The sequence below is a fragment of the Aegilops tauschii genome, chromosome 2 (assembly GCF_002575655.3).
Source record: "Aegilops tauschii subsp. strangulata cultivar AL8/78 chromosome 2, Aet v6.0, whole genome shotgun sequence".
NCBI classification, from domain to species: Eukaryota; Viridiplantae; Streptophyta; class Magnoliopsida; order Poales; family Poaceae; genus Aegilops; species Aegilops tauschii.
In genome coordinates this window covers 517,324,823-517,350,697 of record NC_053036.3, presented here as the reverse complement: position 1 = coordinate 517,350,697, position 25,875 = coordinate 517,324,823, and positions in this window count along the sequence as shown.

Here is a 25,875-nt window from a genome sequence, read left to right as displayed (position 1 = left end):
CTCCAAAGACCAAAGAGCTAACCATCCCACTCCTCATCGCTCTATTAATGCAGCGCCATGCAAACCAACCTTCTCACTTCCGCTTGCATGCAGGGGATATTAATGTCCTTGGTTGCTAACCCCATCAATTTTGCATCGATTAGTGTTAGTGGCCCTTTGCAAATTGTAATTTTGATATACTGGCCTTGTGTACAAAAAAAATGGAGGTAGTAACTATATTTGACTTCCTTTCCCATTGCGGTGATGTCGACGATATCTTTTTTTTGGGTGGTTTGGCGAAGTGCGTTCGACGGAGAACACCATTGAGGGATACCACGGTAAGTCATTCGCAAGTGCCGCCTGCAAGCCGAGACAACCACCTTATTTGCATCCAGGAAGTCCTTTACTAGTACTACTAGGAGTACTAGTGCGGTGAGATGGTTTCTCGAAGAAGACGATGGAGAAGCGGAGTCAGCGAAGAGTGAAATGATGGTTGCTTCGTCCGTGCTTTTGTGATTTGACGCCTCACTGCTTTGTGATTTGTGATAGAAGGGACAGGGGAGTAGACTCTATGCTCTATACTGTACTACATGCATCCAAGCATGGGAGAAAGAGGAGAGACGTTGCATTTTTCTATTCCTTCAATCAATCAATCAGGGAGCTTCGGTTCCATCTTTTTGGCTTTGGCAACACCGTCCACAATGGTTCCCACGATGCCAAAAGCTATTTTCACATTTGGCTACACATTGTGGATGCCCTTAACCGTACCACTTGGTTTTGCTCATGTGTGCTATCTATACAAATCTCAATTATATTGATCTAAAAAATTATAGAATCAAGATTAGTAAAAAGGAGGTGATTTTGCCGCGCGGATGGCGGGGGAGGTTTCTTATTTGAGCAATGCTACATCCACGTAATGGTTTACGTAAAGTTACGAACTGATGTGATGTGAGACTATTTGATTGGATTAAAGGAGAGGATTAGGCCCACCCCACCTGAAAATCGGGGGGGGGGGCATATATATATTAGATGGAAAGTATACGTAGCAGCTACGTAGCCCTTTGTAAGTCTAGGATTAGGCTTCTTATTTTCGGAGGACGTTGTCCTGGCGGTTTGCTAACATGCGGTCCCACGTGTCAGTGCTTTACCAAGCCGATCCGCGTCCCACATGAGGCAAAACAACGGCAGAAGCAACACGTGGTTAAGTTGAAGAAGATGAAAGCGGATTCAGCAACGAGTGAAATGATGGTTGCTTCGTCCCTCCAACTTAACTGCGGGAAAGGTGCAGCTTTGTGATTTGACGCCTCATTGCTCATTACTACGCCGGCGCCATGACTGGGGTGCTTCACCCTGGCTGCTATGCACTGTATTCCGATATGGCACGTGGACCCGGTAGCTTGATGTCCCACATGTCGGCGAAAGGGACTAGAAGATTTATGAAAGCGAGTGCTCCACTCTTACGAAGGAGGAGTAGACAACACGACGGCCCAGTGAACTATCACTTGTACTGTATAATACTATAGTTTTGCTATTTCGCACGATCCATCGATACAAACCCGATTAAACACGAAAGGGCGGGATTTTTCCCGCGCGGTAGATGATACTGGCCATACATTTCAAAGGCAATTTTAATGTATGCAAACCGAATAATTATAAGTAACAATATGATATCTAGTAAAACTAAAAACACATATGATTTATTGCGTTAGAGTGTAGTAGTAGTAGTGCTGTATTGCATAGTTGTTAGATGTAACATGCGAGAACGTGTAGAGATGTAGCTTTGGAGGGCCTATGGAGAGAAAAGCGTAATACGGTCACCGAACTTCAGAATAAGCTGATTACGGTCACTATATACATTTTGCGGTGATTATGCGGTCACTTGCTCACAGTTCAGCATCGGATTGCACTCTGTTGGCCGGCCAAATAGTCTGCGTGGCGCCATGTTGACTAGTTAAATTGACCACGTTCCTTGTGGGTCCCACCTGTTAGTTCGCATAGGCAAAAGGTCAGATAAACACAAATTTACGCAGGCGCGACAAGGCTCCAACCCGTGCGCTGGAATCACCTGGTTGTATATGTGTCTGTCAGGGCCTGATGTGTGCGCATGCACGTGTAGGTTGAGCACTTGAGCGTGAGTGTGTGTTGGTCGTGTGGTGTACTGGTGTGTGCATGCATGCGTGCGTGTGTGCGTGTGAGTGTTGCGTGCGTGCATGTGAGTGTTGCGTGCGTGCGTGGCTGCGTGTGTACGTGTGAGTGTTGCGTGCGTGCGTGGGTGCATGTGTTTGTGTGAGTGTTGCATGGATGCAGTTCGTGTGCATGTGTGCGTGTGTGTATAATCACCACACCAGCTCCTGTGTGTTAAAACAGACGGCTCAGCATACCAGTACAAGGCCACCTTGTCCGCTGTGCCCGCGGTCATGACATCGAACCACCGTCCAAATATTTTTTTGTCATTTGTTTTCATTCTTACTAGCAAGAAGCCCGTGCGTTGCACATAACATCAAGATGCATTTGTATGACTTGTTTATCTTGTGAGAGAAAAGGATGAACGAGGGAAGGCCTTATTTGCAAATGTGGAGAGGTGTGTGGGTACCTTTTTGCAAAATTGCCATAGTTTCTTTCCTATCCGTCAGATATAAATAGGACGGCCTATATTGCAGGATGGCAGGCACACCATCATCACCAACACTGTTTTTTATAAGAGTGTATTTTATGTATTTTTTAAGAGTGTAGATGTAGAGTAGATACAAGTTGACAGGTGGGCACGATGGTAGTGAGATAATGTGATGCAACACTAGAGGTGCCATGTGGAGCGTTTAACTGGTCAACTAGTCATGTCATGAGCAAATACAGAGTTGTACGGTGAGCCCGTGACTGTATAATAACCACTAAACGTAAATGGTGACTGTAATGAGTGGATTCTGAAGTCCAATGTACGTATCGTGCTTTTGCTTCAAATACAATGATCGTCATTGCATATATCGCGAGAGAAAGATGAAACATGCGTGAATTTTCTGGGGGCTTACTTTTAGAGGACCTGGAGATAGTTTTGTGTGTATACATGAAAGGGGCATACAGGGGGGTATGCGATGGAGAGAGAGATGCTCTTCGTTTCTCTTTATTATGACTAACTTTGTATATAGTATAAAAATATACAAATTCACAGTGCGGAATAAATATCATTGTGGGCACCATGCAATGCAAATTAGCGTTCGTACTCCTCCATATAACTTTGTAATGTTGTATCTATGTAGAAACTCTAAAATAATTTTTTGGCCACACTTTATTCAAAAGGAATGTTGTATGCGAAATAAACTTCTAGAGAGGGCTTTTTAGATCAATGGGGTACGTGATGTAACATGTGTGAATGTGTAGTTGATTTATTTGGTGGGGCCTAGAGAGGTATGTGTGTGTATTACGTATTCGAGAGAGGCATGGATAGAGGGGCCGACGGGGGGGGGGGGGCGTGGGAGAGATAGCACGAGAAATGAGAGTGGTCTAGAGAGAGAGAGACGAATATGACGTCGATAGCACGAGAAATGAGAGTGGTCTAGAGAGAGAGAGAGACGAATATGATGTCACGACAAGAGATTCCATTCCCTTGAGTGTGTATATGCAAGGGGGGAGGGAATAGAGGCACCAGGAGAAATTTTCTGTGTGTGTGGTGTTTGTGTTGGTATGTGTGGGTGTGAGAAGATAATGAGACGTGGGGGCAGAGGGTGTGTCACCGCGTGAGGTCCGGTGGGTCGAGGTGAGGCCCTTCGTTCGGTTCCGACATGCGCCACATTGGTCGGCCCGTGACGCATTTAGGAAGACCCATGGATGACTAGTCGTACAAGACAAAGATAGCAGAATTGTGAAGGACTCTGTGTCCACTGACAAAGCCGGCTAGGATTTGTAACCCTAGGTTCTCGGACTAAGGTAACCCCTTTATCTCTGATATTACTATTCATCCAACCTAACTTTAAGGGGCATCCTACAGAATGCTCTGCTAGAATCATACTCGTCGATTAGGAAGAGAGGTGTGAGACAATGCGTGAGAGACAGGCATAAAGATAATGTGCGTACATGAGACACGTAGGCAGGTCCATGTATATAGAAAGGGTCGATGAGGATTGTGCGTGTGTATGTTTGCGAGAGGAAGAGTGCTTGTGATAAAGGTTAGTGAAAACATTTGTAAATGGTTATGAGAGGGAGGGAGGGTTATATCTAGAGCATGTGTGCGAGAAAGACACCTCGGGAGAGAGTGTGTGAGCATGTGTGAGAGACCACCGATGGAGAGTGAAACTACACGTAAAAGACTGCTCTACACATTGATTAAAGATATAAATTGTATCCAAATATTAGGATGGGATCATGATATTTGCAATTCGCGTAAGGAGCGGTCATTGATCCATCAAACATCTAGATTCTATCGAATTTGAGCATGTCTATGTTATTATTCGACACAATTGATCCACATAGTTAGTATTTTGAACTCCAGACAATGCATCGCTTTAGCAATCGAATATAAACGTGAGTATAGTTCATGTTGTGTGTGTAAAGCACATTATACATACGAAAGTTACACAATGGACATTATAAATAGCTACCTATGAACTAGCATACATTTGAATTCAACTTAAGGTGGTTTAAAAAAATCGAATTCAACATGAAGTCCATTCAATTATTTGAATTTGATATCATGGCATTTGTAAACCATACCTAAATTATGGGGGCACCAATCTTTGCTCTGATTTTGTACATAATAGCATATGTAGTCGTGTACAAAATAGATTCAAATTTATCTCCTCCATTCCAAAATAATCATAGTTATAGGATTTTCAAGTGTCAAAATTTCAAAAAGAAGCAGATAATTTAATGAGGTTTTCAAACATACAAGGTCAAATATAACGTTGTCTATTTAGGTCAATCCTCATAGTTCAAGAGTACTCTAAACGTGAATGCTTGTGTTTCAAAATTTCGAACGAAGCGCCAAAAGAGCCTCTACTCGCCCGAAACCGCGTGAGACCAATGTTTGGTAGTACAAGGAAATTACTTTTCTAATAACTCCGACCCGTGAAACCTACCGGCCCGACGTCCAAAGGTCTAAACCGGGGTAGGTTTGTAGCTTCATCTAGACGCCACGCAACCGCATCCGAAAAACATTCATACACAATGGCCGCCTAAGCACACATGCGCGCGGCCAAATCGCTCGCCCCACTATTTGGGATACCTGGGATTACCATCCTACCCCCGACCCACAGTAGGTCCGAAATTTAAGAGGGGGGCAAAGCTTGTACTTTCCCCAAATTTCAAACAAGCGCGCCCCATCTTCTGTTCAAAAAAGCCAAAAACAAGCGCGTCCCAGACCGAGACATGGTTCCCCCCACCCGTCCGATTCCCCATTCGTACTCCATGGGCGCCAAAACTACCTCTCCACCTGCCGCGAAACCCCGGCGTCTTCCGTCCGCCACCCCATCCCACCCATCAACCGCCGCCCTCCTCCGTCACGCCGGAGCCGATACCCCGACGTTGTCGTCCGCCGCAACCTCAACCGCAACGCCCTCCACGGCTAGTAGTTGAAGCCGAGGCCGAGCCGTCCGTACCCGAGCCAGTTCAACCACGCCGTCCTGCGCCTCACCGCTGCCGCTCCAACTTCGCCACCCTCCACCGCACCGGAGCTGTTCCTGCTACGCCGTCCTTCGCCGCCTCAGATCTGCTTCCCCTCTGCCGACATACGGCCACGACAACACAGTCAACAATTTGGCCATGGGTTCATCCAAGCCTGCACCCTCCAGAACATCGGTTTCCCAGGTAAAAAGAAGAAGATCGGCGCGACATGTGGAGGTCACCACACCGGCAACCGAAAAAGGTACTCCTCTTCCCTTATTCGTGCAAATCTTACGTCTCTGCTTGCACGGTATTCATCCCACAGAAGACACTAGTTGACCGCTTCTTCTTGATACTAGATGTTCCTAGTAACTCGCGATGCACAAGGTTTCTCCCTCATATACTATTTCACCTTGGCTAGAGGTCCGTCGCCCCCCTGAATTTCAATTTCTGGCCAGTTGATTCCCAATTAACAAAAGCATTCCCCGGCGTAACAAGCGCTAGTACGCCTATTACACCGGGGAAGTAGCGCCTTGGTGTTTATCTTAGGGGCGTGTGCGGCCTAGAGCTACTAGCGCCCGATCTGGAGGTCGGCCGGGATTAAAGGGATGGCCTGGGGGCGCTGCCAAGCACGGCGGTGGTGTGAGGTCGATGGGAGGGCGGGGCGGCGGAGGCAGAGGTCTGGGCCGGTGGTCGCTGGCGGTTCGAGAAAGATCGTCAACAGTGACTGGCGGGAGGTAGACGAAGGCCATCTGCCCGTTCCTTATAGATCGGACGGTTCATTAAAAAAATCGTCTGACCTATTTATTTTCAGTCGACTGTTATCTTAGATATGACCACATGTGGTGGTGTGCTGGAGGAGTACCTGCATTTCCTGTGCTCATATATTACAAAATCATACGGAGTAGAATCTAATTTTGTTTGCCATGCAATGTTGTAGAGCTATCATATGTCTCCTGTCATTTATTTTTCAGCCACCTGCTATCTGCTACTTTTACAGTGCACTAGTTCTGCACACACTTCACCCTTACTCTCACTATTGTGTTTTTATGCAAGGGTATTTCAGACTCTACTGCCATGAGAGAAGCCAAAAAGAAAAGAGAGAATTCGCTCCAGCTTCGTATGCGGGTAGGCAAGACACGTTACAGCGCTATAAAGGGTGCAGTGTCAGCAGATGGAGACGGTAAACGTAGCTCTGGAGTTGATGACCTCACTTGCAATGAACCACCATCCCAGGTGCTTGCTTTAACTTCGCGGTGTCATATGTGGTCGCATGTTCCATATGGTGTCTAGCTTGTATTCGAAAGGCCGAAGTCGGTAAGATAAGGAAAGATATTTTTTTACATGAACCACCATCCCGTGAGCACCAGAAGACAAATAGCTAGTCAGGGCACTGGCCGAGCCAGTGAAAAGCCCAGCAAAGATAGGCATCACCTGGAAGCCAACTAAAAAGCTGCGATGGTGGTGAAGCAGCCCGCCTCCCACCAGGCTCTCAGGTCCTAGATGATCATGCTCACCACTCCAGCCAGATGTCTAGCTTGTATTGCTTCCAATTTGGTTAAATTGCATCTGCTTAGCTTACACATTATACCTTTGAATATGACATGCCTTTCTGTTTTTGGTACATACTAGTACATCTGTGTATTAACCATGTTCTTACATCAAACTAATGTTCTTGTGTATCCCTCATCAATCACTTATGACGTGGCAGGCAGGCAAGGGGACTACTCCTCATTTGAAGAATGCAGCGTCAGCCTCCCGACATGATTCTCAAGAAACAGAAATGCTAGATGAAGATAGTGAACGTAGCTCTGTAGTTGATTATAGCATTTCCCCTACACTAGCATCGCAGGTGCTTGCTCTAACTTGGCAGCGTGATATGTGGTTGCATGTTGCATATGGTGTCTAGATTGTAATTCTTCCAATCTGGTTAAACTACATGTGCTAGTCTGCTTAGCTTATACATTATACCTGTTAATGTGACATGCCTTCCTGTATTTAGTACATAGTACATCTGTCTATTAAGCATGTCCTTACATAAAACTATTGTTTTTTGTATCCCGCATCAATCAACATGACGAGACACCTTTAGTATATGCAGTGCGATATTAGTTGCATCTTTCATATGATTTTTAGCATGCGCTGCTTCTAATTTGTTGAAATTCCATTTAAGATGGGACGCTTTTAACTTGGCAGAGTCATATTGGTTGCATCTTTCATGTGGTGTCTAGTTTGCATTGCTTCTTATTTGCTGGAATGGTTTCTGCTTAGTTTACACAAACAGTTGTGAACATGCCATGCCGTCCGGTTTTTCGTACATATTCCATCCTGGTATCATGTGTTTGCCTTACATCAAAGTAGTGATTGTCAGTATCATGCATGGATGAGTTCCGAAGAGAGAATTTTATTGCTTTTTCTTGTCGGTTTTACTTGACAATTCAAAATCAATAAAGCGGAAGGAAGTTAGCAAGGCAGCGGATAAAGGTGCTCCTTCCGAACGGAGGGCCTCTACAGTTTCTACTCCTCCACACCCCCAAGATAATTTCCAAGACAACACATGCATAGACACTCAACAAAGCTGTGTTTATGATGAGCACATCTCCCCTGGTGCAGCATCACTGGTGCTCCCTCTAACTTGGCACTGTTATATGTGGTTGCATGTTATGTGTGATGTCTAGCTTGTATTGCTTCTAATTTTGTTGAATTCGAAGACACGTGTTCCTGTTTCTAGAACATACAATATCTGTCTATCACACCATGTTCTACATCAAATTACTACTGTTGTGTAACCTGCAACAATCACTTATCATAAGACACGTTTGACTTCGGAGTGTGATATAGGTTACATCTCACATTCTTTTCTAGCTTGTACTACTAATTTGTTGAAATGGCACTTATGATGAGACAGTTTTAACTTGGTAGAGTGATATTCGTTGCATCTTTCATATGGTGTCTAGCTTTCATTGCTTCTAATTTGTTGAAATGCCTTCTCCTTAGTTTACACATCATAAGCTGTGAATATGCAATGCTGTGAATATGCAATGGCACTAATGACGAGAGACCTCTAACATGGTAGTGTGATGTTGTTTGCATCTTGCATATGATTTATTTCTTGTACTGCTTCACATTTGTTTAAACGCCATTTATGATGAGACACTGTTAACTTGGCAGAGCGATATTTGTAGCATCTTTCATATGGTGTCTACCTTCCATTGCATTGCTTCTAATTTGGTGAAATGTCTTCTTCTTAGTTTACACATCATAGTTCTGGTTATCTCTCCCGTCCTGTTTTTCATACATATTACATCCTCCTATCATGTGGTTGTCTAACATGAAAGTTCAGTTCGTCTGCATCACGCATCAATTTGTTCTGAAGAACTAAATTGTTATTCGTTTTTCTTGTCGGCTTGACTTAACATGGCACAGAGAAAGAGGAAGAAACACAGAATGGCAGGGAATGAGAAGCGGATGAATCCTGCAGATTCTGCTGGTACTGATGGTGCAATAGAAGGTCAAAGTCCAGCGGAAAATTCTACAAACACGGCATCCCATGCTACATGAGTTGCAAAAAAAGCCAGAAACAAATAGCTGCCACCAAACAAGCAGAAACAGCCCTAGTTCTTGCAACACCTACCACAGTACTACAAGCTGCACGACTTACTCGTGCGTCAACTGAGCTAGCAGCACGTTCCCAAGCTCCCTTGCCACCTGACACTACTTCCCAAGCACTCCTGACACAAGATGAGTTGGCAATATCAGATGAACCTTGTGAGCTTCAACAGCAAGAAGGTAGTTGCTGGACTCAAGTTACAGTTGCATGCTTCTTTATATGTAGTCTCACAGTTTGATGTACACTAACACTTCCTATGTTCGTTGTTGGACTAGCACCTAGGCGCAAGAGGAAACAAACATCAGGGATAATGCTCGATAGGTTAACTAAATCTAGAGGAGGAAGAATAGAGATCCGTTTTGAGGCAGGTTTAAAAAGGCCACGTGATGCCACAGAGTCAGCCAAGTTAGTATCAGAGGCAGCGGCTGCCGTTAGGTGTCATGTACGTATCCTCCCAACATGGATTCAGTACAGGAATGACAAAGACGAAACCCAGTTCAACACCTTCCTCGACCATTTATCTGTAAGTATGGTTATGTATGGAAACTAGTAATATCGTCTTGCTCTGTCCCATACTTTCTAGGTTGCTGATAATGAGACTCCCATAATTTTCAACAGATGAGGTTCAAGTTGGATAGCCAAGATGATGCAACCAGACAAGCTTGCACCCATGTTTTCAAGTCTGCTCTGCGACAGTATCGGTATAACTTGAGGAAAACTCACTTTGAAGGCAAGGCTAACAGTGAACTTTCCCAAACATCTCTAGTGGAAAATATATCGGATGAAGACTGGAGGGGCCTTGTTAAACACTGGTCTGATCCGAAGTATCAGGTACATTATATATATGTGATCAGATCACATGTTGAAGTCCTATTTATGCATGTGCCACACAAATCTATCTTCTTGTAGGTGAACTGTTCAAAGAACAAGGCCAGCCGTATGAAAGTGAAATTCCAACAGACGACAGGATCTCGTAGCTATATTGCACACTGTGAGGCTCTTGTAATTAGCTGCTGTTTCACTCTTTTCGCTGTACCATATTATCAGATCTATATTGACTTGTTCGAAATGCAGAGGAAAGCCCGCAAGGACCAAAAAGTACCTGAACCAAATGTTGTTGAAATCTTCAAGGACTGTCACACCAACAAGAAGAAGGGCATGACTACACCAGTCAAAGCCGCTGTTGTAAGTCCTTAATCCTCATGCCTTTTAACTACTACTTACTCTGACTTGTGCCTTGAACTGCATGGTTTGCAGCCAATGTCTATTACTCTTTTCAATTTTATACACAATTGTCTTAGCGTATCATTGCACCTTACAAGGTTTAAAAGAGAGGAGTGATGTTCCTTTGATCTTGACCCGTAATCTAGTTCCGTGCTGGACTTGCCCACACAATGTTACAATTGCCTGTTTGTCTGTTCTCAGTTGTTTTGTGATATGAATGATGTCATACTATGCTTACCGTATTATAAACTTCGTCTCTTTATCCTTAGCCCTCAATACAATGTGAAGAAATAGACAATACATTAGCGATGGTACATGGTCATATGTTTGGAACCTGGTTTTATTATGTACTTTGCAATAAAATACAACTAATATTTTACATGGGTTCACCAGAATAAGTTCTGTATATAGACCAAAGCTATTTTGTTTGGTTTTGCTGCCTCCTTAATATCTTCTGTTCTGGTACTACTAATGTAAAACCTCAACTTTTCAGCGAGCTATGGAAAAAATGGTGGAACCGCCACCTTCTGAAGGTGGCGAGGCAACTTTAACCGCAATGTCAGCTCTTGCGGCAGTGGGTCAGTACATGTCCACTAATAGTGCCAAAAGCACGTTCCTGCATAATACTGGGTTGGTTGTTAAGGCAATATCGTCCAAACTGCCTCATGATCAAGATATGCAAGCTCAAAGCAATGTTGTATCTGCGCTCCAGACACAAGTCCATTCCCTAACAAAGACCCTTTGTGAAACAAGGAGAAACATTGCTCAATGTCGTCAAGATATGCATGGTTTTGAAACCAGACTATCAGACATTTGTTATGTTGTTCAGGAGCCTAGGGGAAATGAAGCGAGGGTTATGGTGCTCCATCGGACAATACAACATGAAAACGTAACAGTCAGGTCAAATGAACTGAGCTTCTGAACTTCTGGTGGTGCATTCATCTGCTAGACTGTTAAGTTTTATGCCAACCTTCCTTTTGTTATATAGTTGTAATTTGTTTTAGTGCGATACAAAATTTATTCTTAACGTGCAGCCACCGGCTGAAGAAAACAGCAAGCCATTTTTGTATAGTGTAGGGTGTTCCCTATATTTGCACTGGTGGCGATCTTTGATGCCGAGTGGATGTAATCTGTGCAATCGCCTTAATAGCCTAGCATTAGTTTCGGCCTTATTTATTTCCTAGTCTTCTTTTTCCCTGGTTTGCTAGTGGCCGCAACTACCATGGGCCATATACGGGCCATAGGATCCATGGGTCTCCTACGGGCCGTCGATAAATGGGCCTGTAATCGGTGGGCCTCGGGCCGTCGGATAAATGGGTCTACATGGGCCGTAATTGGGCGTAATGGGTATCGGCCCAGCACGGTAACAGGCCGTAGGACAGCAAAGGCTTAATTCTGTCACAGGCATAACGGGTCATTAATGGGCCAGAATATAGGACGGGCTGGAAACGGCGCAACGGGTTAACAGGCCATAAACGGGCCGACTCTTGCCATGGGCCGAATTTGGCCCATTAGGGTAACAGGCCAGTAACGGGCCGACTCTTGCCATGGGCCGAATTTGGCCCATTAGGGGAACAGGCCAGTAACGGGCCGACTCTTGCCATGGGCCGAATTTGGCCCATTAGGGGAACAGGCCAGTAACGGGCCGGAAGTAATCAAGGGCCGAAAAGGAGCCCAAGAACGTATGGGCCGTCCATAGGCCGAAAGCTAACACGGGCTGGAAACGGCCCATGTAAATCACGGGCCGTTAACGGGTATAAAGAAAATTACTGTTCATTATGGGCTAGAGTCACCGTGGGCCTGTAAAGGGCCGAAAGATACGAAGGCCTCATATGGGCCGAAAGAAATCGTGATCCATACTTGGGCCGAAAGTGAAATGGGCTGGTGTTATATTCGACGGCCCACATGACGTTGTTGGGCCGATTTCCTTTAGGGCCTAACGGGCCGTGAGTTAACGGGCCATAAAGCGGGCTATTTGCGAAGAGACCGTTAACAGGCTTTTCATGGGCCAGCCCGTTAACTTTTGACCAAGTCAAACGGGCCGGCTTTGTAAGCAAAATGGGCCAGTGGTGGGCCGTGGCACGTGTCAACATATCATAGGCGCCTATCTGACCCACTGACGAGCTGACACGTGTTTCATCCGGCCAATAAGAATTTTACATGTGGAAATTTCCCATTGGTCGGGGCTGTTAACGGGTTATCGGATCCAAAACCCGACCCGACAGCTTAACGGCGTTCCGTTACGGTGGACGCCACGTGTCAGTCACCCTTGATGAAAGAACTTCTGCGACGCGCGATTTATCATCATGGAAGTGGACACTTCCGTGATGATAATTTTGGTAATGTCATGGAACACTTCTACGACAACACAGGTATGACTATCTTGATTCTGTCATAAAATCGTCATGGATGTACATGCATGACAAAAGAACGTGACCTACTGTGACAAACAGGTATCATCACGGAAGTGTATTTTTTTTGTAGTGCCTACATGAATAGATCTTTTCTACATCATGTCATCATTCTTATTGCATTACTCCGTTTCTCCATGAACTTAATACACTAGATGCATGCTGGATAGCGGTCGATGTGTGGAGTAATAGTAGTAGATGCAGGCATGAGTCGTTCTACTAATCTTGGATGTGATGCTTATATAATGATCATTGCCTGGATATCGTCATGATTATTTGAAGATCTATCAATTGCCCAACGGTAATTTGTTTACCCGTTGTATGCTATTGTTCTCGAGAGAAGCCACTAGTGAAACCTACGGCCCCCAGATCTATTCTTTATCATATTTGCTTTGAGATCTATTTTTATTTTCTTTTGCTTTCAGATCTATTATTCTAAAAACCCAAAAATACTTTTCTGCACTTTTTATTTATTTATTTTATTTTGTTTCATCGCAAGATCTATTTACCCAAAATCATACAAACCAATCTATCTTTTATCCGAGAGGGATTGACAACCCCTCTTACGCGTCGGGTTGCAAGTATTTGTTCTTTGTGTGCAGGTACCATTTACATAGTGTTGCTTGGTTCTCCTACTGGTTCGATAACATTGGTTTCATCACTGAGGGAAATACCTACCGCAGTTGTGCTGCATCATCTCTTCCTCTTTGGGGAAATACTAACGCAGACACGAGTCATCGAGAAAGGATTTCTAGCGCAGTTGCTGCTGAGACATCATCAACATCTATCAGGTTCCCAGTCACAAATCTCATCTCCTTGCAATTTACATTATTTTCCTTTTGCCTCTCATTTTCATCTCCCCCACTTCACAAAAAATTGTCGTTTTATTCGCCCTCTTTTTCGTTCGCTGTTTTTCTCGTCAGATCTTCTTTTGTGTGCAATCTTGTTTGCGTAGTCACAATGCCTCAAGAAGATACCAAGTTGTGTAATTTTCCCAATACCAATAATAATGATTTTATTAGCACTCCGAATGCTCCTCCCGCCACTAGTGCGAAGTCTTGTGATATCAATGCCGCTTTGTTGAACTTGTTATAGAAGATCAATTTTTCGGTACTCCTAATGAGGATGTCGCGTCCCATCTTAACACATTCGTAGAATTATGCGATATGCAAAAGAAAAAAATATGTGGACAATGACATTGTGAAGTTGAAATTATTTCCGTTTTCTTTGCGAGATCGTGCAAAAAATTGGTTTTCTTCTTTACATCGTAATAGTATCGATTCTTGGGATAAGTGCAAAGATCCTTTTATTACTATGTATTTTCTGCCCGCAAAAATTATTTCCCTTAGTGTTGGGGATATTACCACTGGGCGTAAACCGGCTAGGAGAGGCCGGGTTAACCCCATGAGAAGATCATCTGTATCCGAAGTCCATAAAGACATACAGTGATGCTTCATGAAGGCCCAGGGCCCAAAGCCGGTTTAAGGCATGTAGACATAAACCGGCATTGATATGTAAACTTGTATTGTAAGATAGAAGTAGCAGAGACCAAGCCGGACACGATTATGAGCCGGCCTCGGGATTCCGTAAACCGGCGGGCGTAAACCCATGTATATAAGGGGACGACCCGGCGGCGGTTCAAGGACGACAGACAACAACTCGAGACTCAGGCAAAGCGTATTCGCTCCCTGGTCATCGAAACCCCATCAATTCCATCACAACTAGACGTAGGCTTTTACCTTCATCGTAAGGGGCCGAACTAGTATAAAAACTCTCTTGCGTCCCTTGTCCGCTTTAACCCCTTTAAGCTAACCCGTAGCGATGGCTCCACGACTAAGTCCTTTCTCTAGGACATCTGCCGTGACAAAACCACGACACTTAGGACACAAATCATGAATTTTAAGCAACTTGAGCATGAACATGTTGCACAATCTTGGGAAACAATGAAATTGATGCTAGGAAATTGTCCTACTCATGGTTTAAATCTTTAGATGATCATACACAATTTTTATGCGGGATTGAATTTTGTTTCTAGAAATCTTTTAGATTCCGCCGCGGGTGGTAATTTTATGGAAATTTCTTTGGGTGAAGCTACCAAATTGCTTGTTAATATTATGGCTAATTATTCACAATGGCATACCGAAAGAGCACCTACTAGCAAAAAAGTTAATTCGGTTGAAGAAATAAATTCTTTGAGTGAAAAAGTTGATGCTCTTATGAAATTGGTTGCTAATAAAAGTGATCCTATTGATCTTAATGATGTGCTATTGTGTCAGTGGAAACGACACCTATGGGATCACGGGGATCCCTTCTACGGTTGGCGGGCGCGGGGTTGTGCAAAGAGCGGGTCTAGTAGCTAGCACAGCGAGATTTACCCAGGTTCGGGCCGCGAGGATGCGTAATACCCTAGTCCTGCTTTTGTGTATATCTGAGTGTTCTTGAGTTCTTGAACTAGCTACGGTGCGTGTCTAGTCCAAAAGATCCGAATCCTTCCTCAGCGCCATGTAGGCTGGCAGGCTGCTGAGCTGGCGTGGTGGTAGGGTCTTCACGAAGATATGCATGCCACCACGCAGGTGCTTGACTAGTTGGATTAGGAGCCACATACTGCCACGTGGGTACTTGCCTTAGTTGGTGGGTCGGCCACTGAGCTGGGGTGGCGATGGGGCGGCAAGATCTTGCCGCGGTCTTGCGCATATCCCCGGCAAGGGTCTTGCCGGGGCCTTGTGAGCACCCTCGGCAAGAGTCTTGCCAGGGCCTTGCGGGTGTCTTCGGCAAGGAGCCTTGCCGGGGCCTCGTGGGCATCCACGGCAAGGAGCCTCATTGTAGTCTTGTCTTCTAGTTCTCATCTAGGCTTTGTAGGCTCTTTGTCTTCACAAAGATCTGAATGCCACCATGCAGGCGCTTCCCGAGCCTTGGTCCCAACATTGTCGATGGTATCGGAACTCTCAGGCTCAAGGGTGGCTGCTATGCTGGCGTTGGATGAGCTGCCCCGGCAAGGCTCTTGCCGGGGCTGCGTAGGCCGCCCCAGCAAGAGCCTTGCCGGGGGAAAGCCCATCTTGTTGCTCCATCTTCTGCACCCCTGGTTGGGGTGCTGCTCAGGTAGTCTTGTATTTCTGCTTTCCTCCTAGGCCCTGCTAAGTGTGGCCCTAGGTGCGGCTCTGACTGCCCGTGTCAAGTAAAGGGGTATAAAAGAGAGCCCCTACTTTTGTACACCAACAGGAGCCCCCGGGCCTGGGCCACACATAAGCGCAACACGTTGTTGGGCTGGGCCTAGAACGGTGTGCGGGCATGCGTGCCGGAGGTTTACTGTTGTAACTTCTCCGCTGGTTGCGCTTCCCCATGACCTGCGTTGAATGCGCAACGTGGGGGTTGTACGTGACGTGGGGGTCATGCGTGGGGCGGTTCCTGTATGCGTGCGTCACATCATGGTAAATGGTAAAGAGGCAGTCCGCGCCTTCCCCATAAGAAGTAGAGGAAGCCGCAGGGGCGCGGCTCATTTACTAAGTGGACTCGGGTCGTGGCCATTATGGCAAATCGTGGGGCGCGAAATGGCCATTCCACTTGCCATCTGAGTCCTGGCTCGCCCGCCATGTGTTCTCCATGCGTCGGGAAGGGTAGGCGGTGGACACAGAAGGCATGGGTTTTAATGCGGGGGCAGGGGCCGGGCGCCACTGATTGGGGCAGCGGGTCGGTCCCGTCTCCTTGTGGCTTCGACGGCTGGATTGGTTGATTGGGGCGGTCGACTTCAGGCTCGCTCAGCCTCGTCCCCCTATAAAAAGGGGGAGGGACATCGTTCTCCTGCATCCATCTTCATCTAATCTGATCCCTTTCTTTCCCTTGTCATGGCGAGAGGGCGTGGTCGGGGCCGACCTTCCGCGGAAGCGACCAGGTCTTCCTCCCACCAGAGAGCCGCGGCGGTCAAGGAAGATCCGGCGGTCAAGGCGAAGGTCATGCCCAAGGCAGAGGCGCCGGCCGGGGCCGCGGTCGGCGAGGCGGTCGAGGTAGAGGCGGGCGTGGACGAGGGAAACCCGCGTCGTCATCATTTTCGTCTCCATCTCCCCTGCCATGTCCTCCTGCTTCATCGAGCGGCCATGTTGGGGACACGGCGCTGGAGTTCATTCTGAAACTGTGCGAGCCACCGCGCAGCTGCCTTCGTCACCCCGAAGCGTTTGTGAGGGTGCTGGAGGTTGACCAGCCACCGATGTTGAGGCTTCACATGAAGGGGTGTTGCAATGGCGACATGTGGGCGCACACAAGGTTCCCTCCCCCTCATGTAATGTTCCTCCGTCGGGGTTGGAAGACCTTCGCGTGTGCCCAGTGCTTGATGAAGGAGGACGTCCTCTACTTCAAGTTAGCGGAGAGCGACCTGCTCTCCGTCAAGGTCTTCGGGCGCTCGGGGTACAGGCTAGGGTGCTGTGTGGAGAGCTCGACTGATGATGAAAGCTCCTCCTCGAGCGGCAGTGACCGGGAGGACAGCGATAGCGACAACGAGGGCAGCGGGCGGGAGGATGACGGGTCCGACTAGGCGTCGGACATACCGTCCTTGGGCGACGCCGGCAGCACCATCATCTGGATCGCCAGCTCCTTGAACTTCTCGAGGTCGCCTCCTTGGGCGGTTGGCATGGGAAGGCCGGAGAAGGCGAAGAAGGCGGGTGGCGGGCTGTCAAGTCGGAGTACTCGGGCACCGACGCCTTCATCGCGTATTGTCGGCCCGCTGCCTCATCTTTCGGCTCTTCTCCTGGCACCATCATCACCAGCCCTCTTCTGGACGGCCGCCGGGATGTTCTTTTGGTGTCTTCTGCTGCTCGTACCTCGCCTAGGCACTCCTTTTGCCCTTCTGCCATCTTGTTCCGTTTCCTGAGGAGAGGGACAAGAAAGGGATTACGGGCATCTTATCTTTTTTTAGCTTTTAAGCCTACGGGCCTTAGTAAGATTTAAACCTTGTAACCCCCTTGCTCATGTATGCATTCCGTATGAATTGTACTTGTTAACATCATATTAATGAAGAGAAGGGTGTTTGCCGGGTTTTTTTTGTGCATGGGCGAGGCCCACACCAAGGAACGAATCCTCGTTATCTTAAGATAAACATTGTAACCCGGCAACAGACCTTGCCGTCTTCCTGCTCTATAGCTCGACTACACTTACGCCCTTGGCGGAGGTAGGGGCAAAGTAAGATCATGCCCCTCGCTCGTTCCCTTCCCACCGCACTACGACCAAGTTCCGACCCAAAATAAGGTTTTTTTGGGCACGGGAAAGAGGAAGCAAGATGGTATAAGAGTGAGTGCAGTCTCGTACATTCAAGTTTCATACGGAAATATAGAGTGGGGGATGAAAGACTTATCTGATTCTGCAGCCCCCGGTGACCTTGGTTGCCGTGGTCGGATCTTTGGATCTGCAGCCCCTGGCAACCTTGGCTTGCCGGGGTCGGAGCGTCAGCCCGTTCTCTTTCTTTCCAAATAGCTCAGCAGAAATGTCTATGCACCCTGCGAACAAAAGAGGACGGAAAGGAACAGAGAGACGCATACTCGACCTCTATGCTAGGGGTTAGTCGCCGCTAAGCATTATCAACCCTAACAGAGAGGGACTCAACCTAGCATGCGTGCTAAGACTTAGGGCGCCATCGCTTCATTTATTTATGCTCAGGGTCTGCGCCTGGCTTTGTACAAAGGGTTACATGCCTTGCCGGCAAGGCTTGTACAAAAAGTGGTCTGCCGCGGAGCCCGGCAACCGCGCCTTATGGGTAAAACTTGCGAAGATGTTCGATGTTCCAGGAGTTGCTCACTGGAATACTATCTTCGATCTCCAGGCGGACTGCGCCAGGCCTGGTAACTCGTATTACTCGATAAGGGCCTTCCCACTTTGGCGTCAACTTGTTGGAATTCTTGGCCGACTGAACTTGCCGAAGAACAAGGTCGCCTTCCTCAAAGCTTCGGGCATGAACCTTGCGGCTATGGTAGCGGTGCAAGGCTTGCTGGTAGCGCGTTGCTCGCACAGCCGCCCGAAGACGATCTTCCTCAAGGAGCGTTGCGTCATTTTGCCGCAATTGCTCTTGTTCAAGCTCGTCATAAGAGAGCACTCGGGGTGACCCATATGTGAGTTCTGTGGGGAGAACTGCTTCTGCCCCGTAAACGAGGGAGAAGGGTGTCTGGCCGGTGGCTCGATTTGGTGTCGTTCTGATTGACCAAAGAACCACCGACAATTCATCAATCCAGCATCTTCCCCACTTGTGTAGCCTGTCAAAAGTCTTTGTCCGGAGGCCTCGCAGTAGTTCCGCGTTTGCCCTCTCTGCCTGGCCGTTGCTCCATGGATGTGCAACAGAAGCAAAACAGACCATGCCGCCGAGGTCTTGAATGTATTGCATGAAGGTGCGGCTTGTGAACTGTGTGCCGTTTTTGGTGATGACTCTGTTTGGCACGCCAAAACGGCAGACTAGCCCTTTGAATAATTTGATGGCTGATTGTGCTGTCAGATTTCTCGCTGCTTCCACCTCCGACCACTTTGTGAACTTTTCAATTGCAACATACAAGTATTTGAAGCCCCCGACAGCACGGGGAAAGGGGCCCAGTATGTCGAGCCCCCAGACCAAGGATGGACAGGAAAGAGGGATTGTTTGGAGAGCTTGGGCTAGTTGATGAAGCTTCTTTCAATGGAACTGACACGCTTCACACTTGGTTACTAGTGCCGTTGCATCCTGGAGGGCAGTGGGCCAGAAGAAACCTCGCCGGAATGCCTTGCCGGCAAGGGCTCTCGACCCTATGTGGGAGCCACATATGCCTCCGTGTATCTCTGCCAACAGCTCCAGTCCGTTCTCCCAGGGAATGCACTTCAATTTCACGCTATTCGGTCTTTTTCTATACAGAACGTCATCGACGAACTGATACATGGCAGACCGACGGGCTACTTTCTCCGCTTCTTCCTACTCCTCGGGGAGCTCCCCTGTTTGGAGAAACCGAACGATATGTTGTGCCCATGCCGGAGCCTGAGGCTTGACGACAAGGACTAAAGGCTTCTCTTCTGCCATGGGAGCGGCTGTCTCCACGGCCAGGGCTTGACGCCTTGCCGGAGTCTGTCGCCCGATGTCAGGTTCAGTGTCCTCGGCAACATCTTCGCCGGCGGCTCCTGGGAGCTCGGCGGGAAAGTACTTGTCGGGGCTTGATTTCCTCCGCTTGTTCTGCTCTATCGATGGTTCAACGGATGGTTGAGTTAATCGAAGCACAAAGGTACCTGGTTCCACAAGCAGTTTGAGGGCAGCACGTTTTCACAAGTAGTCGGCGATGCCGTTCTACGCTCGGGGAACATGCTCCGCTTGTATACTGTCAAAACGCTCCTCCAACTTCCTCACTTCATCTATGTATGCCTCCATCAACGGTCTCTAGTAATCCTTGTTGACTTGCTTGATGACAAGCTGTGAATCACCCCTGACGATGAGTTTCTTGATTCCGAGGTCTGCCGCGATCCTGAGACCGGCAAGCAAGCCCTCGTACTCTGCAGTGTGATTTATTGATCCCTCCCGGGGAAACTGCATCTGGACTACATACTTGAGGTGCTGTCCGGTGGGTGCGACAAGTAGTACACCGGCGCCGGCGCCTTGCAGGGAGAAGGCCCCATCAAAGTACATAATCCAGTTGCGACTTGTTTCCTTACCAGGGAGAGTAGTCTCTTGAATCTCTTCGTCGGGTGTTGAGGTCCATTCCGCAATGAACTCTGCCAAGGCTCTACTCTAGATTGTCAAAGTACTTTCAAACTTCAAACCAAAGCTTGATAGTTCCAAGGCGCATTCCACAATCCTCCCAATTGCGTCTGGGTTATGCAAGATCCGTTGCAACGGGAGGCGGGTGACGACGATGATCTCGTGTGCTTGGAAGTAATGACGCAGCTTCCTCGAGGCCATAAGGAGGCCGAAGAGCAATTTCTGCACGCGGGAGTACCTTGATCTAGCCCCCTGCAAGGGGGAGCTGACAAAGTAAACTGGGTGCTGCATCATCTTCTTCCTCTGCCCCAGTGGTGTCAGATTCTGTCGGGCGCCCTGCCTCGCCATCTGTCAGCTCTGCCGTTGCTACTACTTCCGCATCGACCTCCCTCTGCGCCACTAGTGTAGCACTGACCACTTGATTCGTTGCCGCTAGATATAGTAGCAACGGCTCTTGTGGTTAAGGTGCAACCAGTATTGGCGTAGAGGAGAGGTATTTCTTCAAATCTTGCAGCGCTGCTTCGGCCTCTGGGGTCCATTCCATTGGGCCCGCCTTTTTCAAGATTTTGAAAAAGGGAAGGGCGCGCTAAGCAAATTTGGAGATAAACCTGTTCAAGGCAGCGCCACAGCCAGCAAGCCGACGCACATCCTTGACTCGCCTTGGCGCCTCAATCTGCTCAATCGCTTTGATCTTGTCGGGGTTCGCCTTCATCCCGCGCTATGACACAAAAAACCCGAGAAGCTTGCCGGATGGAACACCAAAGACGCACTTCTCAAGGTTCAGCTTGAGGTTGATCTTGCGCAAATTGGCAAATGTTTCTTCTGAGTCTTGTATGAGTGTTGCCCTGTCCTTGGTTTTGACCACTATTTCATCCATATAGGCTTCCATATTTCTATGTAGCTGAGGCTCAAAACCAATTTGGATTGCTCTTGTGAACGTTGAACCAGCACTCTTCAACCCGAAAGGCATTCGTATAAAACAATACGTACCACATGGGGTGATAAACGCGGTCTTCTCTTGTCATGAAAATCTGGGGGTATCCTGAGTAAGCGTCAAGGAATGATAGCAAATCACACCCGACCGTGGAGTCCATAATCTAGTCGATGCACGGCAAAGGGAAAGGATCCTTTGGACAAGCCTTATTGATGTCTGTGTAATCCATACACAGCCTCCACTTCCCATTTGCCTTGTGCACCACCACCGGATTGGCCAACCACGTCGGGTGGAGCTCTCCTCTGACCAAGCCTGCCGCTTCCAACTTCCTGATCTCCTCTGTGATGAACTCTTGGCATTCCAAAGCTTGCTTCCTGACCTTCTTCTTAATGGGTCGCGCATGAGGGCAGACAGCAAGATGGTGCTCAATCACCTCCCTGGGAACGCCGGGGATGTCGGATGCTTGCCATGCAAACACATCGACATTCGCCCGCAGGAAGGTGACGAGCGCGCCTTCCTATTTCCTGTCGAGGGTGGACCTCATGGTGAAAGCCCCTCCCGTGTCATCCTCCTTGACGGACACCTTCTTGGTCTCTGGTGGTGCAGCTCTGGATTTCTTGCTCTTGCCGGTGGAGCTCTCTAGCACGTCCTTGACGGGAGCATGGCACTCCGAAGAGGTGCACTTGCCGGAGTGGGTGCTAGAGGTCTTCTCGGTCTTCTTCCCTCCCGAGGCTTCAGCGGCAGGAGCAAGTGCCTTAGCGGCAGTTGCTACAACTGCCTCCTGGTATAGTTGGTCGGCGCAGATCAGTGCATCTTTCTTGTCGGAGGGGACGGTGATGATGGTCATCGGCCCAGGCATCTTCAGCGTGTTGTAAGCATAATGTGACGCCGCCATGAATTTGGCTAGTGCTGGGCGGCCGAGAATCCCGTTGTAGGGCAAGGGGATCTCGGCAACATCAAAAACAATCCTCTCTGTCCTATAGTTCAGCTCGCCTCCAAATGTAACAGGCAGCGTGACCTTTCCCTTTGGCTGACTTCTTCCCGGATTGACCCCTTGAAAGGTGCCCGTCTCTTCGAGGTCTCCATCAAGAATCTGCAGCCTTTTGATCACAACAGGCGAGATCAAGTTCAGACCGGCCCCGCCGTCAACCAGCATTTTTGTCACCTTGAGGTTGTGTATTGTTGGTGAGACCAACAACGGCAAACACCCAACCGCAGTTGTGCGATCAGGGTGGTCCTCGGTGTCAAAAATGATAGGCGTGCTGGACCACTTTAGTGGCTTTTGAGCATCGAACGATGGTTCCGCTGCTGTGATCTCACGCGCCCACTGCTTGAGCCGGTGGTGAGAGGTGTGCAGCGAAGCGCCACCGTCGACGCACATGGCCTCCGTAGCTTTCTGGAACTCATGCTCGCCGGACTCATCGTCCTCTTCATGATCGTCGTCTTCCTGCTTCTTGTCGTGGCCCCGAGCTGGCCTTTCTTGTTGATTATCCTTGTCGCGGCGGCCAACTTGGCTGCCACGCTTCTTCCCGGATCCCTCAGCACCATCCTGGCCCTTCTCCTTGTGCCGCCTTTCATATTCGGCTTTCTGCTTCTCTATGAGCTGCTCGACTTGTCTGCAGTTCTGGAGGTCGTGGCCCTTGGTGCGATGGATCTTGCAGTACTGCTTGTCGGAGCCTCCTGGCTTGTCGGCAGCCGCCAAGGCCCGGTAGGCGGCGCACCCGGCAACTTCCTTGCCGGAGTCGTCTGCTTTGGTCTTCTTGGTAGTGCTGGTGTCGTCGGATCCCTCGACGGCAAGCGTGGCCTTGCCCTTGCGCTTCCTGTTGCGGCGTCGGCCCTTCTTTGCCGGGGCGATGGCGTCCTCGTCTGAGGAGTCGGTTTCCGCACCGGCATCTTCGCCGGGGTACTTCCTTCCCTCTTCAGCCCGAGCACATCTATCGGCTAGAACATAAAGATCCGCCACATCCTTGACCTTGTTCATCGCCAGCTCTTCATGCATCTTGCGATTACGCACATTCTGATGGAAGGCGCTGATGATAGCGGCGGGATGAACATCCGGGATGTTGTATTGCACTCGGCTGAACCTCTGTATGTACTTGCGCAGGTTCTCACCTTCTTTCTGGGGGATGATATGCAAGTCGCTTGCCTGGCCATGAGCTTGGTGGCCTCCCATAAAGGCGCCAACAAACTCATGGCACAAATCCGACCAAGAAGAAATAGAATCCACTGGCAAGTGCATCAACCATGACATGATGTTGGGTTTAAGTGCCAATGGAAAGTAATTGGCAAGCACCTTGTCGTCACGAGCTTCGGCAGCTTGCATTGCGATGGTGTAGATGCTAAGGAACTCTGATGGGTGAGTCTTGCCGTTGTACTTCTCGCTGACGTCAGGCTTGAACGTGCGTTGAGTGGGCCACTGGAACTGCCGCAGCTCACAGGTAAAGGCTGGGCAACCCACCTCGTAAGGTAGGCCACCAGAGCCCCCCGGTGCTGGGTGGTCCATAGTGGGCCCCGCCCGCTGATCTAACTGATGGCGCGCGTCGCACCGTCGCTCGATAGTGGTTCGAGCGTCTTCATGGGCCAGCTCCCGAATAACTTGGCACTGATTGCGGTGGGTCCGTGGGTCGGACAACGCTATGGAAATGTTATCACAAGCGTCGTCCCAACGGACCGGCACCCGCGGTAACTAGCGTGGAGGAGGAGAGTGCACCGTGCCTGCAGCACCTCCAGTCCTTCCACCACTGGCATGCGGTGGCTCGACAGAGCGTCGGCCTGAGGGCCCAGCTGGTCGCGGCTCATCTTTGTTGGCGACGCCGACGAGGCTTCGGATGTTGGCTCTCCACTCGTCGAGCTTTTCCGCAGCAGGAGGGAAGTCAAGGAGCAACTGCGCGCGCGCTAAAGCTTCTGCTGGCATGGGTGGTGGCGAAAGCTACATGGACCATGACGCGCTCTGACTTCTAACCACGTTAGAAGGAGCTCTATCACAGCCTTGCAGCTGCGTGCCATTTTCACCAGCGCCTCGGCGTGCATGCTGGTCTTCTATGTCCCGTGAATGATGCGTAGGACTATTCCCGCGGCGGCGCCCGGGGTCACTAGCGTGGTGGCGCTGCTCCTCGCGCAGAACCTGAGAAGAACGTGTTGTGGGCACCGGCGTAGGCGTCTTGGAAGTCGCCGTGCCGCCCGCAGGTGGCACGACGCCGCCCTTGGAGGGCCCCGCGCCGCCTGCGGGGGGCACGGCTCCGTCTTTGGATTTGGTGGCGTGCGGCTCGTTGTCTCATGCACGAACGACGCCGCTCGCCAGGTTTGGCTGCTAGAGCGGTGTGGGTGCTCGCGGGCCGCGCTTCGGCCTCCATCCGCGACCGCCCCATCGCTCGCGCTCAGTGGCACGGGCCGTTCGGCTCCAGATGAACCGATCGCCGTGATCGTCTTCTTCTTGGGAGCCATGGTGATGAAGAACTGCTATACTAACTGCTAGGCCGGATTTTCACAACTGTGCCCCCTACCTGGCGCGTCAAAGATGTCGGTGGAAACAACACCTATGGGATCACGGGGATCCCTTCTACGGTTGGCGAGCGCGGGGTTGTGCAAAGAGCGGGTCTAGTAGCTAGCACAGAGAGATTTACCCAGGTTCGGGCCGCGAGGATGCGTAATACCCTAGTCCTGCTTTTGTGTATATCTGAGTGTTCTTGAGTTCTTGAACTAGCTACGGTGCATGTCTAGTCCAAAAGATCCGAATCCTTCCTCAGTACGCCTCGGGCCTCCTTTTATAGTCAAAGGGGTCGCCACAATGGCACACAGGAGGTGGAAAGGTACGTATAGAGTACAAGCTTATCGCCTGTCATTATAGGACAAAACACATTCAATGCGCTACTTAGGTGTCCACTTGCTTTATCGGGGATGGTAACAAGGCCCGTCCCATCCGTCGCCGCTCTGCCCTGCTCCGACACCCGTCCAGGCCAACGAAGCATGCAGCGCCATGTAGGCTGGCAGGCTGCTGAGCTTGCATGGTGGTAGGGTCCTCACAAAGATATGCATGCCACCACGCAGGTGCTTGACTAGTTGGATTAGGAGCCACGTACCGCCACGTGGGCACTTGCCTTAGTTGGTGGGTCGGCCGCTGAGCTGGGGCGGCAAGACCTTGCCGCGGTCTTGCGCATATCCCCGGCAAGGGTCTTGCCGGGGCCTTGTGGGCGCCCTCGGCAAGAGTCTTGCCGGGGCCTTGCGGGTGTCTTCGGCAAGGAGCCTTGCTGGGGCCTCGTGGGCATCCACGGCAAGGAGCCTCGTTGTAGTCTTGTCTTCTAGTTCTCATCTAGGCTTTGTAGGCTCTTTGTCTTCACAAAGATCTGCATGCCACCATGCAGGCACTTCCCGAGCCTTGGTCCCAACATTGTCGATGGTGTCGGAACTCTCAGGCTCAAGGGTGGCTCCTATGCTG